The 7,381-nt window shown below is 41.4% G+C and overlaps 1 pseudogene across 1 annotated transcript; it reads right to left on the reverse strand.

Moving 5' to 3' along the window:
* Nucleotides 1-4,326: 4,326 nt before the first annotated feature.
* Nucleotides 4,327-5,897, reverse strand: LOC308622631 (lysosomal dipeptide transporter MFSD1-like; annotated as a pseudogene). The gene has a single exon. The product of its transcript is annotated as a lysosomal dipeptide transporter MFSD1-like (transcript).
* Between the last annotated feature and the right edge of the window lie 1,484 nt (nt 5,898-7,381).

The following is a 7,381-nucleotide window of genomic DNA, read 5'->3' on the forward strand; positions in this document are numbered from 1 at the left end:
TGCTCCCACCAAAAGACATAGATAGGCTGAATGGATAGAAAAACAAGACCCATATATATGCTATCTACAAGAGACCCACTTCAGACCTAGAGACACATACAGACTGAAAGTAAGGGGATGGAAAAAGATATTCCATGCAAATGGAAATCAAAAGAAAGCTGGAGTAGCAATTCTCATATCAGACAAAATAGACTTTAAAATAGAGACTATTAGAAGAGACAAAGAAGGAAACTACATAATGATCAACGGATCGATCCAGGAAGAAGATATAACAATTGTAAATATTTATGCACCCAACATAGGAGCACCTCAATACATAAGGCAAATACTAACAGCCATAAAAGGGGAAATCGACAGTAACACACTCATAGTAGGGGACTTCAACACCCCACTTTCATCAATGGACACATCATCCAAAATGAAAATAAATAAGGAAACACAAGCTTTAAAAGATACATTAAACGAGATGGACTTAATTGATATTTATAGGACATTCCTTCCAAAAACAACAGAATACACATTTTTCTCAAGTGCTCATGGAACATTCTCCAAGATAGATCATATCTTGGGTCACAAACCAAGCCTTGGTAAATTTAAGAAAATTGAAATTGTATCAAGTATCTTTTCCAACCACAATGCTATGAGACTAGATATCAATTACAGGAAAAGAGCTGTAAAAAATACAAACACATGGAGGCTAAACAATACACTACTTAATATCGAAGTGATCACTGAAGAAATCAAAGAGGAAATCAAAAAATACCTAGAAACAAATGACAATGGAGACACGACGACCCAAAACCTATGGGATGCAGCAAAAGCAGTTCTAAGAGGGAAGTTTACAGCAATACAATCCCACCTTAAGAAACAGGAAACATCTCGAATAAATAACCTGACCTTGTACTTAAAGCAATTAGAGAAAGAAGAACAAAAAAACCCCAACGTTAGCAGAAGGAAAGAAATCATAAATATCAGATCAGAAATAAATGAAAAAGAAATGAAGGAAACAATAGCAAAGATCAATAAAACTAAAAGCTGGTTCTTTGAAAAGATAAACAAAATTGATAAACCATTAGCCAGACTCATCAAGAAAAAAAGGGAGAAGACTCAAATCAATAGAATTAGAAATGAAAAAGGAGAAGTAACAACTGACACTGCAGAAATACAAAAGATCATGAGAGATTACTACAAGCAACTCTATGCCAATAAAATGGACAACCTGGAAGAAATGGACAAATTCTTAGAAATGCAGAACCTGCCAAGACTGAATCAGGAAGAAATAGAAAATATGAATAGACCAATCACAAGCACTGAAATTGAAACTGTGATTAAAAATCTTCCAACAAACAAAAGCCCAGGACCAGATGGCTTCACAGGCGAATTCTATCAAACATTTAGAGAAGAGCTAACACCCATCCTTCTCAAACTCTTCCAAACAATTTCAGAGGAAGGAACACTCTCAAACTCATTCTACGAGGCCACCATCACCTTGATACCAAAACCAGGCAAGGATGTCACAAAGAAAGAAAACTACAAGCCAATATCACTGATGAACAGAGATGCGAAAATCCTCAACAATATACGCGCAAACAGAATCCAACAGCACATTAAAAGGATCATACACCATGATCAAGTGGGGTTTATTCCAGGAATGCAAGGATTCTTCAATATACGCAAATCAATCAATGTGATACACCATATTAACAAACTGAAGGAGAAAAACCATATGATCATCTCAATAGATGCAGAGAAAGCTTTCGACAAAATTCAACACCCATTTATGATAAAAACCCTCCAGAAAGTAGGCATAGAGGGAACTTTCCTCAACATAATAAAGGCCATATATGACAAACCCACAGCCAACATCGTCCTCAATGGTGACAAACTGAAAGCATTTCCACTAAGATCAGGAACAAGACAAGGTTGCCCACTCTCACCACTCTTATTCAACATGGTTTTGGAAGTTTTAACCACAGCAATCAGAGAAGAAAAGGAAATAAAAGGAATCCAAATCGGAAAAGAAGAAGTAAAGCTGTCACTGTTTGCACATGACATGATACTATACATAGAGAATCCTAAAGATGCTACCAGAAAACTCCTAGAGCTAAGCAATGAATTTCGTAAAGTAGCAGGATACAAAATTAATGCACAGAAATCTCTGGCATTCCTGTACACTAATGATGAAAAATCTGAAAGTGAAATCAAGAAAACACTCCCATTTACCATTGCAACAAAAAGAATAAAATATCTAGGAATAAACCTACCTAAGGAGACAAAAGACCTCTATGCAGAAAATTATAAGGCACTGATGAAAGAAATTAAAGATGACACAAATAGATGGAGAGATATACCATGTTCCTGGATTGGAAGAATCAATATTGCGAAAATGACTCTACTACCCAAAGCAATCTACAGATTCAATGCAATCCCTATCAAACTACCACTGGCATTTTTCACAGAACTAGAACAAAAAATTTCAAAATTTGTATGGATAAACAAAAGACCCCGGATAGCCAAAGCAATCTTGAGAACGAAAAACAGAGCTGGAGGAATCAGGCTCCCTGACTTCAGATTATACTACAAAGCTACAGTGATCAAGACAGTTTGTTACTGGCACAAAAACAGAAAGATAGATCAATGGAACAGGATAGAAAGCCCAGAGATAAACCCACGCACATATGGTCACCTTTTCTTTGATAAAGGAGGCAGGAATGTACAGTGGAGAAAGGACAGCCTCTTCAATAAGTGGTGCTGGGAAAACTGGACAGGGACATGTAAAAGTATGAGATTAGATCACTCCCTAACACCATACACAAAAATAAGCTCAAAATGGATTAAAGACCTAAATGTAAGGCCAGACATTATCAAACTCTTAGAGGAAAACATAGGCAGAACACTCTATGACATAAATCACAGCAAGATACTTTTGGACCCACCTCCTAGAGAAATGGAAATAAAGACAAAAATAAACACATGGGACCTAATGAAACCTCAAAGCTTTTGCACAGCAAAGGAAACCATAAACAAGACCAAAAGACAACCCTCAGAATGGGAGAAAATATTTGCAAATGAAGCAACTGACAAAGGACTAATCTCCAAGATTTACAAGCAGCTCATGCAACTCAATAACAGAGGAACAAACAACCCAATCCAAAAATGGGCAGAAGACCTAACTAGACATTTCTCCAAAGAAGATATACAGACTGCCAACAAACACATGAAAGGATGCTCAACATCATTAATCATTAAAGAAATGCAAATCAAAACTACAATGAGATATCATCTCACACCAGTCAGAATGGCCATCATCAAGAAATCTAGAAACGGGCTTCCCTGGTGGCACAGTGGTTGAGAGTCCGCCTGCCGATGCAGGGGACACGGGTTCGTGCCCCGGTCCGGGAAGATCCCACGTGCCTCGGAGCGGCTGGGCCTGTAAGCCATGGCCCCTGAGCTTGTGCGTCCGGAGCCTGTGCTCCGCAACGGGAGAGGCCACAACAGTGAGAGGCCCGCATACTGCAAAAAAAAAAAAAAAAAAAAAAAAGAAATCTAGAAACAATAAATGCTGGAGAGGGTGTGGAGAACAGGGAACACTCTTGCACTGCTGGTGGGAATGTGAATTGGTACAGCCACTACGGAGAACAGTATGGAGGTTCCTTAAAAAACTACAAATAGAACTACCATATGACCCAGCAATCCCACTACTGGGCATATACCCTGAGAAAACCATAATTCAAAAAGAGACATGTACCAAAATGTTCATTGCAGCTCTATTTACAATAGCCCGGGGATGGCAACAACCTAAGTGTCCATCATCGGATGAAAGGATAAAGAAGATGTGGCACATATATACAATGGAATATTACTCGCCATAAAAAGCAACGAAATTGAGCTATTTGTAGTGAGGTGGATAGACCTAGAGTCTGTCATACAGAGTGAAGTAAGTCAGAAAGACAAATACCATATGCTAACACATATATATGGAATTTAAGAATTAAAAAAAATGTCATGAAGAACCTAGGGTAAGAGACGAATAAAGACACAGACCTACTAGAGAATGGACTTGAGGATATGGGGAGGGGGAAGGGTAAGCTGTGACAAAGCGAGAGAGAGGCATGGACATACATACACTACCAAACGTAAGGTAGATAGCTGGTGGGAAGCAGCCGCATAGCACAGGGAGATCAGCTCGGTGCTTTGTGACCGCCTGGAGGGGTGGCATGGGGAGGGTGAGAGGGAGGGAGACGCGGGAGGGAAGACATATGGGAGCATGTGTATGTGTGTAACTGATTCACTTTGTTATAGGGCAGAGGCTAACACACCATTGTAAAGCAATTATACTCCAATAAAGATGTAAAAAAAGAAAAATCCCTTCTACTCCCTCAAAAGCTTTTTTTTTCTGCTTTAAGGCCATATTCCTATGATTCTCTTTGTGAAAATTATCTCAATACGAGATCCAAAGATTTACATTATTCACTGTCCGTACTCAAAATCACCCACATGTACAAGGTACAATTTTCTGAACTTCACCACTGATGAGCCTATCCCAAAGTAGAATTCTTCAGCAATACAAAAGACACAGGCTAAAACAGTCCTCAGAATTATACTTTAAAATAAGTGTATTCAAAATATAAATATAATAACTCTCCAGACCATTATTTTTCCCAACAACTAAACTCTAAATCTGAAAAAAAAAAATAAAGGAGCTTTTCAAACCAATGATGTGTGCAGCCCACTCCCATGACACAGTCATTTAAACTTCTCATTCTGCATGAGAAAGTTTTGTTTCTTCCCTTTGTCTTGCAGAATAATTTAGGTTCCCACCTTGGATATGATTCACCAAGTGGAGTAAGACCACAGATAACAGTCACAAAGAAACACAGGCAGTGAAGAAAACTTCTAAAAACAAATATCCCCAAGTATCCAATATCATGCCAGCAATGATGGAAATGATGGCCAACCCAAGATTCTGAATGGACTGCATGAAGCCATATGTGGTTCCCAGTTCATGTTCAGGAACTACAAACACCACCACTGGCCACAATGCACAGGCAAGCAACGAACAGTAGAGTCCCAGGAGACACACAGCAATCCAAGTGTTCCACAGCATAAAGGCCAGCATCATGTGGGAAGCAAGTGTGGTCACCACTGCACACAGATGATGTTACTTCCTGTTTTATCCACCAGGAGCCCAAACACTATACTGTTAATATCACTCGCTGTCTGGGAGAAAAATCCAAATTTCTCTGTAAAGAAATCTTTCCTAAATCCAATGAAAGGGAACACGGCAACATAATAGCAGACACAGATGATAAGTATCAGCCACAGGGGTAAGGAGAAGTGCTTCACATCAGTCAGCTTAATAACTTCACCTGTTTTTCTTTGTTCTTTATGAAGGATTCTTTCTGCTGTCTGATCCAAATAAGCAAGGGCCAAGGCACAGACTAGTGAAAGAATACATGTTATACCCCCAGTCATAAGTGTGACCCCAAGGGTTGTGTGACCAGCAGAACCCAAGGAAGCTTAAACCTTAGAACACAGCCGTCTCATGAGGTTCATGTTTACTGTTCTTCCAATTCCAGCCACGCTAAGCTTGAGTCCAACTTACACGAAACACCAAGTTTAATTCTTTGCCTTTAAACCAACTCACAGCATACGTATGCTGGGCAACTGCTAAGGACTCCCCACCCATCCCAAACATAACCGTCCAAACTCCATCAGCCAAAAAGCATTAAATATTCCACCCGGGGCAAAAACAAATAGCAACTGAAAATAATGGTGCCCCATCGTATTCCAAATGCTTGCTCTATCAAAAAGCCACCAAAGAAACACAAAACTACATTGGGCCAAGAATACCAGGCATACCGCAGCATGAATTTCGTGGTATTCACCTGCATATCCTTTTTTTTTTTTTCCGGTACGCGGGCCTCTCACTGCTGCGGCCTTTCCCGCCGCGGAGCACAGGCTCCGGACGCGCAGGCCCAGCGGCCATGGCTCACGGGCCCAGCCGCTCCGCGGCATGTGGGATATTCCCGGACCGGAGCACGAACCCGCGTCCCCTGCATCGGCAGGCGGACTCCCAACCACTGCGCCATCAGGGAAGCCCTGCATATCCTTTTAACCTGAGTCTGAGGGTCAGCAGGATTATCATAGCTGAAGCCAAGGAAGGAAGCACCAGCAACAGCACCAAAAGCCTGTGCGCCAGGAACGGGGGTCGCAGAGGTCCGGCAGCCCCCCGCGGGGCAGCGGGGCGGCGGGGACGCCTGTGCTGGCGTTGTCTGGGCCGCGTGGCAGTGCCCTCGCTTCCTCCTCCTCCTCTTCCCCCCCTCCCCCGGGCCGGCGGCGGGAGACAGAGAGATGACCGTGACTGCAACTTACCGGAGGAAGCCGCCGCCAGAGCCACGCGAAAACTGTGCTCACGTGACCGCGGTCGTTCACGTGATGCTTCACGATCTTTTTTAACAAGCCCTCCAGGTGATTCCAATGCAGGATAAATGTGAGAAGAACTGGTTTAGAAGGGTTTCACCTGAACTGGGGCTAAATCAGGGTTTTAGCTGAACTGGGGCTAAATCCACCCTTTCCGAAGTGTTTGGATACCTGAAGAAACTCAGGATTTATTAATGAAGAAGGGGAAATAGTTTTGTACCATTGAGAAGGATGTTCAAACTTTCAGAGGCTGAATAAGACCCTCCATATCCATAGACCAAGGTCCCCAAAGGCCTCTCACCTCCATAACTATGGAACCACCTCTATCTCTAGGATGACATTGTCTGACCTGTAAACTTCATGAAGGCAGGAATTGGTCTACTTTGCTCACCAGTCTACCCGTCCCTAACTGGCACTATGCCTCGCATACAGTAGGCACTCAAACACTTTCTAAATTAATAGAATAATCTTTCTACAAATATTCAAATATCCTATAATATTTTGGTGTCTTGGAGGAGGGGGTGATTCTAGAAGCAGAAGAATCTGAAAATGCATATTGACTCTTGTCCACCATTTAGAGTTCTGTCCAGTATCTGAACCCTTCAGTTACTGAAGCTTTCTTGGAACTAGTTATCCATAACTCAACTAATCTTCACCATGTTCTTTCTCCTTCTATCCAGTAGGCATGATTAAGCCTCAAAATAATTCAGTTTGGAGAATCTGAACATCTAAGTCTCTAGTTCAGTTGCCTGTTACACAAGTTCAATTGCAGGTTACAACCCCGTTGTTTCAATCCTGCCTCTTATCACTTTCTGATAGTATAATTTGGGAAAGTTAGTTTACTTCTTAAGCCTCAGTTTCCTTGTCATTATAATGAGCTAGTGTCGGTACATATTCCGTGAAGTAATTGTGAGGCTTAAGATAATCTATGTACAGCACTGAGTATAGTATTTGGGGC

The sequence above is a fragment of the Mesoplodon bidens genome, assembly GCF_964165515.1.
Source record: "Mesoplodon bidens genome assembly, chromosome: 9".
Classification (NCBI taxonomy): Eukaryota; Metazoa; Chordata; class Mammalia; order Artiodactyla; family Ziphiidae; genus Mesoplodon; species Mesoplodon bidens.